General features: G+C 37.1%; 1 pseudogene; it reads right to left on the reverse strand.

Moving 5' to 3' along the window:
- Nucleotides 1-12,710, reverse strand: part of LOC111535896 — a 51,018-nt pseudogene extending 38,308 nt beyond the window's left edge.
- Nucleotides 12,711-13,030: the final 320 nt, after the last annotated feature.

Raw genomic sequence — 13,030 nt, forward strand, 5'->3', positions numbered from 1 at the left:
CATATGACCCAGCCATCCCACTACTGGGTATATACCCAAAGGATTATAAATCATGCTGCTATAAAGACACATGCACACGTATGTTTATTGCGGCACTAATCACAATAGCAAAGACTTGGAATCAACCCAAATGTCCATCTGTGACAGACTGCATTAAGAAAATATGGCACATATACACCATGGAATATTATGCAGCCATAAAAAGGGATGAGTTTGCGTCCTTTGTAGGGACATGGATGCAGCTGGAAACCATCATTCTTAGCAAACTATCACAAGATCAGAAAACCAAACGCCGCATGTTCTCACTCATAGGTGGGAACTGAACAATGAGATCACTTGGACTCGGGAAGGGGAATATCACACACCGGGTCCTATCATGGGGAGGGGGGAGGGGGGAGGGATTGCATTGGGAGTTATACCTGATATAAATGACGAATTGATGGGTGCTGACGAGTTGATGGGTGCAGCACACCAACATGGCACATGTATACATATGTAACAAACCTGCACGTTATGCACATGTACCCTAGAACTTAAAGTATAATAATAATAAAAAAAGAAGTCCTATAAATAAGTTTTCAAGAATGGGCTTCTCACCACAAAAAAAAAAAAAAAAAAAAAAAAAAAAAACTAGTAACAGCAGAATAAGGAACTGTGAGGGAGAACTGTCATAAACAAACTGATAGTAGAGAAAGACCCACAAAAACTTGATGTTGGAATTCTCAGAGAAAAAATATATAATGACTATGCTTGTTACATTTAAAGAGGTAAAATATAAGCTTAAAATATCTGTAATGAACAGTACAGTATAAAGAATGATCCCACAAGTTTATACAATAATCAAATAAAATTTCTAGAAATTAAAAAAAAAATAAAACCATAGAACTATGATTAAAACTCAATACACATTTAGCATTTCACTAAAATATAGTACTCTCGGGTATTAATCTCAGAGAAATTGTTGGAGAACAGAATATCATCCCATAATTTACTACAAATTACATAAGGAAAATGTACTTGTACAACGAAGAAATCTGGAAAGTCAGTTAATGCAGTGATCAAATGTGGCATTTCAAATACTGAGATAAATTTACATTATGTACCTCATAAGATGAAATGTGAATTACATAGTATAACTTATGTAGTATTTTAACAAAAATTATTTTATCTGAATGTCATAGGAAACAATCATAATAATCCAGAATGAGAAACATTCTATAAGACCTGGCTGAGACTCTTAAAAATATTCAATGTCATTAATAAGTAAACAAAATTCCGAGATACTTCATTTTCATTAAAACACACCAAAGAGATATAACCAAATGTAATGTGCAAAGCTTCACCAAATCCCAGGCTGGAAAAAAAAAAAAAAAAAAAAAAAGATCAAAGGCATTTTAGGGGCAATTAGATAGATTTCAATATAACTTTATAGTAGTTAAAAATTATGGAATTATTTTTATTCTCTCAATTATGCATTATGGTTATGTAGGAGAATATATTTGTTCTTAAGTGATGCACACAGAAGTATTTATTGGTCGATTGTCATGACCTCTATTCCACTGACTTTCAAATCGTTCAACTAAAAGTTTGTGTGTGTGTGTGCGCATGTGGATAGATAGATAAACAGGTAAGAGTCATGTGGCGAAATGATGAGCATTGGTAAATTTGGATGAAGGGCATGAGGGTGTTCATTGCAATATTCTTTCAACTTTTCTATAGGTTTGAAAAATTTCAAAAGAAATTGTAGAATAAATGAAGCAATTATTAACAGCTTTATGCTAGTAAATTTTAAATTGTAGTGAAACCAGCAAATCCCCAGGAGAAATGTCACATCAGAATTAACTCAAGAAAGAATAAAATATCCAAAACGTTGAGCTAATAGACTGAATTATTCCCACACACACACAAAAAACTCTGAGATATTCAAGGAATAAATAATTCCAGTCTTAAACTTATCCAAAAAGTATAGAAAACTCTGGAACTGTCTCATATTCATTTTATGAGACCAATAAAACTTTGATCCTCAAACCTGGCAAGGACAATTCATAAAAAAAAAAAAAATTACAGGCCCATCTTATTCATGGTCTAAATGTTATCAAACCCAATTCAGAAATGTATACCAATGTATATAAAGGACAATATATTACGCTCAAGGTGAGTTCATTCTATGAATGCAAAGTTGATTTAACATTACAAAAATACAATCTACTCAATTAATGGTTTAACTGATACTCATGCAATTTTCTCCACCAGGTATCAAGCCTAATTATAAAGCTATTATAAGTAACAGTGTGTATAGTATTCGAACAAAAATGGAGGCCCCAAAATTGACACTTGCATTATTTAATGTAACAGAAATGGTACTGCATATTGTTGAGGAAAGGGTGGGTGTTTCAATGAATAGTGCTGGGACAACTGATCATCCATGTAGAAAAAAATGATACAAGACCTCTATCACATCACATACAAAAATTAATTACAGGATGAATTAAGATCTAAATTTGAAAGATAGAAATGTAGCGATTTGAATTTTTTTTTTTTTTTTTTTTTTCTGAGACAGAGTCTCACTCTCGTGCAGGCTGGAGTACAGTGGCACAATCAAAGCTCACTGCAGTCTCCGTCTCCTAGGTTCAGGAGATTCTCCTGCCTCATCCTCCTGAGTAGCTGGGATTACAGGTGCGAGCCACCACACTTGGCTAACTTTTGCATTATTAGTAAAGATGGGGTTTCACCATGTTGGCCAGGCTGACCATGACCTCCTGACCTCAAGCGATCTGTCCGCTTTGGCCTCCCAAAGTGCTGGGATTACAGGCATGAGCCACTGCACACGGCCAGAAATGTAGTGATTTTAGAAATAACATAGAAAATGCATTGGGACATGATCTCAGGATCGGAACCTATGGGGAAGTGGAAGAAGCAGCACAGGACACAAGGAAAGGAAGAACTGCAATGCAGTCACAGCAAAGACCTCAGACCATCCTATGGGGCTTCTGGAGCTAGAATGGCCCTTCAAAGCCGTCCTGAATTGGGATGGAGGTCAGGGCCTTTATATACTCACATCAAACAGCCAGTGGATGCAGGCTGACCCTGAGAAAGGTATGTACATTTTGATAAGCCCTATCTTGGGGAGAAATTCAGCTGAGATCTATCTGTTGCCAACATTCTCAGTAGCTTGACAATGAGTGCTTCTGTCCTGGAGAGGGGTATCCAGCAGGCACATGATAGCATCCCCTATAGACTTCAACAGACACTTCAACAGAAAAATCCAAAAGGTCAATAAATACATGAAAAAATTCTCCCCTCATTAGTCGACAAGGAGATGCCAAAACCCTGTAAAATACACTTATACACCATTAAATTGTAAAAATTAAGAAAATACTGTACCGTATATTTGCACAGATGTAGAGAGATTAAAATCCTCATACACTGCTGGTGGAAATGCAAGTTCATGCAACTGCAATGAGAAACATTTTGCATAATCTAGCTAACAACAACAACAAAAAAGCAAATGCCTTTGTCTCAGCGATTTCACCCCTAGATATTTTCCTTAGAGAAATTCTTGCACATGTATACCCTCAGACATTTGAAAGAACATTCATAGAAATATTGTTTCTCTTAACATTGTTACCTGTAAACTTGAAACAACACAAGGGAACTTCAAAGCTCAATGTGATTAATATAGTTTTTTATATAATAGAATACCACAGAGCTATGGAAATAAAAATACTACAGCTACAAATGTCTACAATAATAAATTGTACAACCATTTCTGAGAAAAATAAAGCATAAAAGGACACATACAATATGATTCAATCTATTTAAAGTTCAAAAATATGGAAAATTAAGCTATGATTTAAGTTTGCATTCATCATTGGCAAAAAAATTTTTTTTCACAAAGAAGGGAATAATTATCACTCAAAATAAGATAGAGGTTACCTTTGAGGAGAGGGAGGAGATCGTGTGGTAAGCAAGAGGTGCCTGGATGCTTCTGGAGGTCTGGGCAATAAATGTGTTACATTTGAACCTGAGTTGTGGACACATGTAGCTTTATGCTATCATCATTCTTTCAATTGCAGATATGTTTTATTTGTTCCTCTGCTTTTATATTTCATAATGACAAGAACCAAAGTAAGAAAAGGAAAATAAGTACCTAGAGATGATCATCCACTTTTATCAAGGTTTAGCCACATTATACTGAAAATATGATTTAGAGAAAATGCTAAGGGAAGACAGCCAGCCCACAAGTATTACTGTAAAGCAACAGATCCAGAGATCCAGCATGAAGAACGAAGCAAGCAAGCAGGTATGCTCTCCTTTCACTCCTCATCTGGTGAGGGGTACCAAACATGTGCTCTGGGCCTCACCCTCAGCTGTTCTGGCTTCATAGCCTGCATTCGCTAAGAGGCAATGATTGCTTGCTTTGTTTTTACCAGGACATGTAACTTCCCCTTGCTGACCTATCCTAGTTCCTTTCAAAATGTACCTGGTACCATTGTCTCCTACCCATGCTCATTCTCTGCCAGGTTACTGTTCCTAACCTCATAGACAAAGCAGGCTAATACACTCATGTGTGCTCAAACATAAATTTACATATTAACTCTCCTAAGTAACTCCTAAGCATTTTCAATAGCAGATTTCAGAGAAGAGGTACCTTTGCATTCACTATTCTCTTGACCATATCCTCCACCAGCCCCATGGAGTTCCTTCCTGAACTCTCACAGACTGATTATAAGCCCTCAAACTCAGGCCCTTTACTTCTCTCAATACATAGGCATGGTAATCTGGTTCATATGAATTCTTCCCAAACCATATGATTTGGTTTTTTTCTCAACAATGTGATTTGAAGATCATTTCATGTAGGTTAGTATAGATCTACCACATTTTTATAAACTACTGCACTGTATCACACAATATAACATACCATAGTTTAATTGGCCATTCTCCTTTGGATAGGTATTTAGGTTGTTTATAATTTTGCACAATTACAAGCAATGCTAAAATTAACATATTTATGGTATATGGACTAAACTGTATATAATTGAGAGTTGCTCTACTATAGACACCAACATGTGAAATTTCTGAGACATAGGGCATATGGCCTTTTTGGTCATAATAAATATGAAAAAAATTCCCCTCCAAAACGACTACCATTTTTATCTCCAACCAGTAATTTATAATTTCTCCATCCTAATCATTTGCCAACACTTGGTCTTATAAAACTTGTAAACATTTTCCAGTCAAATGAATAGAAAATAGTTCAATTTCATTTTATTTCCTTAATTACTAATGAGATTGAACATCTTTTTATATGTTCATTGAATACATGTAATCCTCTGAATTATTTGTTCATTTCTTTTTAAATTATTATATATTGTATTTTTCTTATTGGTCTGTAGGATTTTAAAAAATACATTCTGGATAGAAATCCCACATTACATATGTGGCTATCTTTAAATTTTGTTAATGGTATCTTTCATTGTTCACATGTTTTTAATCTTTAGAAATATTAAACATATCTCCATGATAACACTTAAAAAACTACTGTGTTTCTTCACATGCTGGTCTCTTCCGCTAGGGAGTGAATTTCTTTAGAGCAGGAACTGGGTTTTATTCATCTCCATAGCAACCAGAAAGGAGACTGGATTATTGGTAGGTTTTCAGTCAATATTGGTAGCATTGAATTGATAATGCCTATGGCCCAAAGGGATGACATTGGCTCTTAGAATAAAGAAATGAGTAAAAAAGACTATGAGATTTCTTATTTTTATCATTTGTAGTGAAAACCTCATTCTGGCAGCCCCAGGAACAGTCACTTTTCAATTTGTTCTTCCTGCTCTTGGCCTCAATCTCCAGCACAGAATTTCCCTCTTTCTACTTTTCTCCCAGAGTTTCTCTGAAAGGTGAGGCAACTTCCACATCTTCATTCAGGGCTAGAATTTTTACTGTGGTGTCTTTGAAGTTTAAAGCTGTCCCAACACCCTCCTTTCCATCCTTACATCTTAGGAAAACACAAACAAAATAGTGAGGAGAGCAGAGCTGAGCAAGAAAATATAGCCAACTACGTCTGTATCCCATGAACTCTTGTCAAGTCCTTTGTAGGAAATACACAAAAGGAGCACAAAGCCTTCATGAAGCTCCATTCAGGGACACGGCTGAATAGATTCCCCAAAATGGGGAGGACCTCATATGATTAAACAGAGAAACTGTCATGTTTAAGACAACATGGCTTCCTTTTTCATCCCATGATACTACACAGTAGTTTCATCACAACTTTACCCGGTTGGCGGAAAAAAGTGATCTACTCATGTCATGCTGAAGAAACAGAGATTGGAGACAAAGTCAAGAAAATAGCCATGATTTCTGAAGTTTAAGATCTTTTTATTAATAAAAAAGTACAATAATTAAACTGAACAAGATTGCTTAGTACCCAAGCACACACCCTGCATGGATGCCATAATGGGAGAGTCTCTGAAGTAGAACAGAGTAGCCTCTAAGTGGCCATGCTAACAGAGGCAAATCTTGAGTATCTCCAGATTCATAACAGACTTGTTTATGAGAGATTGCTCATGATCCTAGCCTCAAAGCCATGCCTCTGAAGCAAGAACTAGTATAAAATAGAGGAGAAACAAGGTGTTGCTCTAAAGCACTAAAATAATGAGGCACAAACATAAGAGTTATAGAGACTAAAGCTTAATATACTGTTTTATAATTTATTTAAACAAACTAACAACGACAAAAAATCCAACTGATCCTTTCACTGCAGGCTCCTTTCCCCAACACAAAAAAAGAGAACCAGTTTCTGGCACTGCTCACCTGCGTGACCTCCTGTCAAAAAACAGGGATGGACACCACTAGGAAGTCTCTTCCCCTTTTAATTCTGTAATACAATGAAAACAGCACTGCATACAGCATAGTTATAAAGTAATGTCCAACACAGTTACTTGTAGCGACTCTAGGAAAGGAAGGAGAGTTTTTAACAGTTGACAAAATAATATCTCTTCCCCTGACCCCACCCCAACACCAGAAAAGGAAATGGAAAGTAAAACCAGTGTTTGGAGAACAAAGAAATACCCTGCCACTGGTATAAATCCCATCCTCTTCCAACCCACTCCCACCCCCAACCACCCTACCCAACTTCCCTCCTCCTACCTATACTACTCAGAGTAAAGTAAGTTGGGAAAGAGAAAATATAAGTGGTGAAACTGAACTGGCCGAAGCTTAAAGGGCTCTGGAAAATTGCCTTTGTGCTTCTGAGAATGTGACATGTAATGTGGTTCAAGCAGAGTGACAAAGGGGGAAGAATACAGCTTTTGAAGCAATAAATTTTGCCTACCTCTTCCTTTAGGTCCTAATACATTTCAAGTACGGAAACAGATGATAATCCTATTGTTAGTAACAAAGAAGATACAGGGAAAGTAAAAGTAAAAGAATAAATAATATTGCTTCCAGTGGCCACTCTTTAATTATCCTTCTTGCTGACTCAAATCCATCTGTTTATCACCTAGGAAGCCTAATCTTCTCTTTTACATAGGGTAAATATAAGGTACTATAACTATCATTATAACAATGGTTATAATACTTGGTTGTTCACTTAAAGATCTTTCATCATTTTTGCCAACATCAATTTATGAAAAGCCTCACAACATTCCTGTGAGGTAGATATTGAGATCCCCATTTTGCAAATGGATTAATTGAGGCACAGAGAGGTGATATGACTTGCCTAAGGTCAAACAAGTGAGACCTGGGAAAATACAGAAGAGAGGTAACTCAGGGTGGCATTACCGTTGTGAGAGAGCCATATTTAACAGTGAGAAAAGATAGTGCTATGTGTTTATTTAAACTTGGCCCACCCAGTTCCTTCTGTATCCATCACTCTGCAGTACCTCCTACAAGAATTAGCAAACTGTGGAGCATCAGTAGTTCCCTTGGCTTATTTAAGGTTAGGTACATTCTTGATGGTTTGGTTCATGAGAAAACTTTTTGGGGGCAGGATAGACCCCAGAATCTTGGAACTCAGATCACAGAAATCCCTAATTCCAGAATTTTGCAGACCAGTTTGTTTCTAAGAGCTGTTGGAGTTCAAAAATATTACTATCATGTACACACACATTGTGCTGTAGTTGATAAAGTTGTTTCCCATGGGTATACAGGTTAACAATTCGGATACTGCTATATATGCACACTGAATTTAAAAAAATAAGTAAATAGATGACAGAGGTTGAGAGCCAGGTTTCTCAGTATTAGTGTGGGAGGCTTCATATAACTAAGAGGAAGAAGCAGAATGATTCACATGGTAACAAGTTAGAGTTGAAAACATCAATATGAACTCATGTTTAGCTAAATAAAAATCTGGATGATTATATATAGAAATATTTATAGAATGTGCATATACATAGGATAGTATACACATATGTTTCCTTGCTCTGTTAGCTGAGATGCCCTAGAAGCAACAATAACCCAGGAGCAACGAGCATACCTAATGCCCAGGTATTGGTTTCTAATACAATTTTCCAGTAAAAGAAACCAGGACTTCTTGAAGAAATGGCTGATTATAGGAGTAGGCCACAAAATATACAAGATGAGCCTGGAACATCTTGCAGTGGCAGAAAGTAAGGATGTGCCAAAAAAAAAAAACTGATGAGGGTATGTCAAAAGGACTTCAGAATCACCCAAAAGAGCTCTCAATAGCCAAAGCTGGAACAATTCGAGCAATAAAATAAAGTAGTAGTATTAGATTATAACTCAAAGTATAAAATAAATACCCATGAGTCCATGCTGATATAAATATTGTATAAATAAATAAATGGGGGAGAAGAGATAATCTCCCTTAGAAAATAATTCCAAATAATTTATGTAAGATACTTGCTCTGAAGGGTGTGGCATATAACTTACCCCTCTCCGGAAGCATGGGCTGCACACAGTGATTTCCTTTCAGAGACTACAGTATGGAGGGGAGGAAAAAAGAGTACAGAGGAGAAACCTGACAATGACTATTTCAGTCAGGTGATCAAGGTTAAACAACAGTGATGAGTCATGTAAATACAGGCATACCTCGTTTTATTGTGCTTTGTTTTATTGCACTTCGCTGATATTGCATTTTTTACAAATTAAAAGTTTGTGGTAACCCTGTGACCAACAAGTCTATTGGCACCATTTTTCCAACAGCATGTGCTCACTTCGTGTTTGTGCCAGTAACATTTTACCAATAAAGTATTTTAAAATAAGGTAGGCACATTGTTTTTTAGACATAACGCTATTGCACATTCACCAGACTACAGGATAGTGTAAACATAACATTTTATATGCACTGGGAAACCAAAAAATTTGTGTGACTTGCTTTATTGTAATATTTGCTTCATTGCAGTGATCTGGAACCAAATCTGCATTGTCTCCAAAGTATGCCTGTATGATGTGATGAAAATGGCACTTCTTCTCTGTGGTCCTACTCTCAAAAACTCATAACCTCAGTCTAATCCTGAGAAAGACAATGGACAAATCTCAGTTGAGGAAAATATCTCTCAAAACTGTCAAGGTCACTGAAAACAAGGAAAGTCTAAGAAATTGTCACAACCTACAGGAACCTAAGGAGATATGATTACCAGATGTAATGTGGAATCCTGAACAAGATGCTGAAACACTTATTTTTTTTTTTTTTTTTTTGAGATGGAGTGTTGCTCTGTCACCCGGGCTGGAGTGTAGTCGCATCATCTCGGCTCACTGCAACCTCTGCCTCCCAGGTTCAAGCAATTCTCCTGCCTCAGCCTCCCAAGTAGCTGGGATTTCACATACCTACCACCACACCTGGCTAATTTTTTGTATGTTTAATAGAGACAGGGTTTCACTTTATTGTCCAGGTTGGTCTTGAACTCCTGACCTCTTGATCCACCTGTCTCGGCCTCCCAAAGTGCTGGGATTACAGGTGTGAGCCACCATGCTTAGCCGAAACAATTCTTTAAAAAGGATATTAGGTAAAAATTAAGGAAACCTGAATAAAGTATGGACTTCAGTTAATAATATTAACGTATCATTGTGTTTCATTAATTGTAACAAATATACCACACTAATGTAAGATGTCAATAATAGGAGAAACTGGATGTGGGGTAAATGAGACCTCTCTGTACAAGCTTCACAATTTTTCTGTAAATCTGAAACTGTTTGAAAATAAAAAGTTTATTTTAAAAGAAATTAATATCGAAAATCTTTGTCTTGCCCATAATGCACTCTGCCTAATCTACCCAATCAGTTCACACTCTTCACACTCTTAGTTTTTCCTAAATTTTACCGTAATTATGAAGTTTATGTTCAACTGTTGATCATCAGATAGAGGAATTCTGCTGCAACAGATCCCAGAATATTATCCAATCCTATCGATGCCCTAAGCAACTGTCCAGGCTAAAGGTGCTTTGCTGTTGTAAAAACAACAAATTTCAATTGAACCCCAAATGCTATTCAAGAGATACATTTTAGTTCCTTTCCACCTCACTGTCTATCTAGCAAAGTTTTATGTGTTTTTGGTAAACTCTGTACTGTGCTATATTTGAATTCCTGTACTCTATAAGATTCTGTTAATGAATCCTGAGACACTTCTTAGAGCATATGTAAGTAATTGGGAAGCTTTTATCAATTTTTGGAGGGGAGAGGGAAACGAGAATAGGGTTAAAATTGCTTCTTTACTATAGACGATTAACAAACATAAAGGCTGTCATTATGTTACAGAAACATTTTTAGATAAAGGCTCAGATGTCAGGGACCCTAATATTTGGGACCCTAATTTGATCAACCTAATTAGTTCAACAAGATATTTGATAACCTTTATTTATGAGTAGATCATATGTCTCAATGCAAAAGATTCTTAGTTCTGAGGGGAGCAGTTCAGTTCTGAACTCTGAAAAAGGAGTATCAGGATTCCAAATTTTGAAGAAAATGAGTAAGCTTGGGCTGTACTGTGAAATACTGCATCAACTACTGAATTATAAGCTTAAACTTAAGTTAGTTCATCTTTACCAATCTGTCTTACAGCTACATCAGAGGTCCCCTTTAACAGACTGGCCCCAGATATCGCCTACTGTGTTAGCAATTATTATGCAAGTTTGGAACTTGTATACCCAAAGTCAGGAAAAAGCCCTGATCGAAATAACAATGATAACAGTAAAAACCCACACGTCATTTTGAAAACTACAGGCAGTCCTTGGATTTATGGAGAGTTCATGATCTAGACAGACACTGCAAGTTAAAATGAGGTAAATAAAATCTAGACATTAGGCCGGGCGCGGTGGCTCAAGTCTGTAATCCCAGCACTTTGGGAGGCCGAGACGGGCGGATCATGAGGTCAGGAAATCGAGACCATCCTGGCTAACACGGTGAAACCCCGTCTCTACTAAAAAATACCAAAACAAAACAAAACAAAACAAATCAAAACAAAAAAAACTAGCAAGGTGAGGTGGCGGGCGCCTGTAGTCTCAGCTACTCGGGAGACTGAGGCAGGAGAATGGCATAAACCCGGGAGGCAGAGCTTGCAGTGAGCTGAGATCCGGCCACTGCACTCCAGCTTGGGCGACAGAGTGAGACTCCCTCTCCAAAAAAAAAAAAAAAAAAAAAAAAATCTAGACATTATGGAAGTGTTAGAAGTATGTGCCTGATGTTATGTGGCAATGACCACAAGTACATTTTACTTGCTATTTAATCAGCTGTAAATGATTTTTGAGTTCTAAAGTTTTTCTGAAGAATAACATATAAAATTAGACAAATATTGCAACCAAACTTTAATTTGGTTTAATAATGTGATCCTGGCCAGGCGTGGTGGCTCACTCCTGTAATCCCAGCACTTTGGGAGGCCGAGGCAGGCAGATCACTTGAGGTCAGGAGTTTGAGACTAGCCTGGCCAACATGGTGAAACCCCATCTCTACTAATAATACAAAACTTAGCCAGGTGTGGTGGCACGCACCTGTAATCCAAGCTATTTGGGAGGCTGAGGCAGGAGAATCACTTGAACATGGGAGACGGAGGTTGCAGTAAGCAGAGATCATGCCACTGCACTCCAGCCTGGGTGACAGAGTGAAACTGTCTCTCAAAAAATAAATAAATAAAATTATGTGATCCCTAGGAGAATAAGCATGCAGGTGTATAAGGGCTCAAGGAAACATCTAGAGAAAAAATCTGACCCGTATTTGTCTCATCTGTAAAATATGAGGGATGGGCAGGACTAGATGGTTAACGGGATCCTTCTTGGTGCTAGAATTCTACAATTTAGTGAGAATGGACAGCCTCAGGAAATAGTAACCTAAAGTATTCAAGCAGGGTTGAAAAGAAAAAGGTGTTCAATATAAAGACAATCTTTAAAAGAGAGGCTGAGTCCAAATTCAAGTGATGAAAAGCCCCCTTCCCCACCCCTGACCCCAGGAAAGGAAATATGCCATGTGGAGGTAGATCTATGGTCCAGGGCCAGGAAAAGAGGATTTTGTGCCCCACCCAGGTAATATTATAAAACAATCTGATTGGGCAGCCAAATGAATATATTATGCAACCTGCTATAATAGCTAAAACAAATGGCTTAGGTTTTCATAGCAGTTGCAGAACATCAAATTGCTTTTTGTATGTCAGTTTTCATGAAAAGCATCTTACGTTTCATTTGAAACACAGGAATGAATGCCAATAATTCCATGGACTGAACAACATTCCGTTCTTCCAACCCTTCACTTCTGTATAACATGTCCCTAGTGTGTGATTTCTCATCATGCAACATACTCAATTGTTTCTTTGTGTAAACAAAAAAATAAACAGTACAGCCAGCCCCTCAAGACACTGTCTCAACAGCCTGCCATTTGAATGAGGTTTGTGATTAACGCACTTTTGATATCCTATCCAAATAAATGAACTCCTCTATTTGTTCTCAGGATCATCCTAGGTCTGTTTGTTCCTCTGCCCAACCTACTCTCCTGGAACATTTTTCTCCTTACTGATATGTCTATGTGTGCTTTGAATATTTGTCCAACTTTAACCTAACAAATAATAATTGTGCAGCAAAATCTT

The sequence above is a fragment of the Piliocolobus tephrosceles genome, chromosome 12, assembly GCF_002776525.5.
Source record: "Piliocolobus tephrosceles isolate RC106 chromosome 12, ASM277652v3, whole genome shotgun sequence".
Taxonomy (NCBI): domain Eukaryota; kingdom Metazoa; phylum Chordata; class Mammalia; order Primates; family Cercopithecidae; genus Piliocolobus; species Piliocolobus tephrosceles.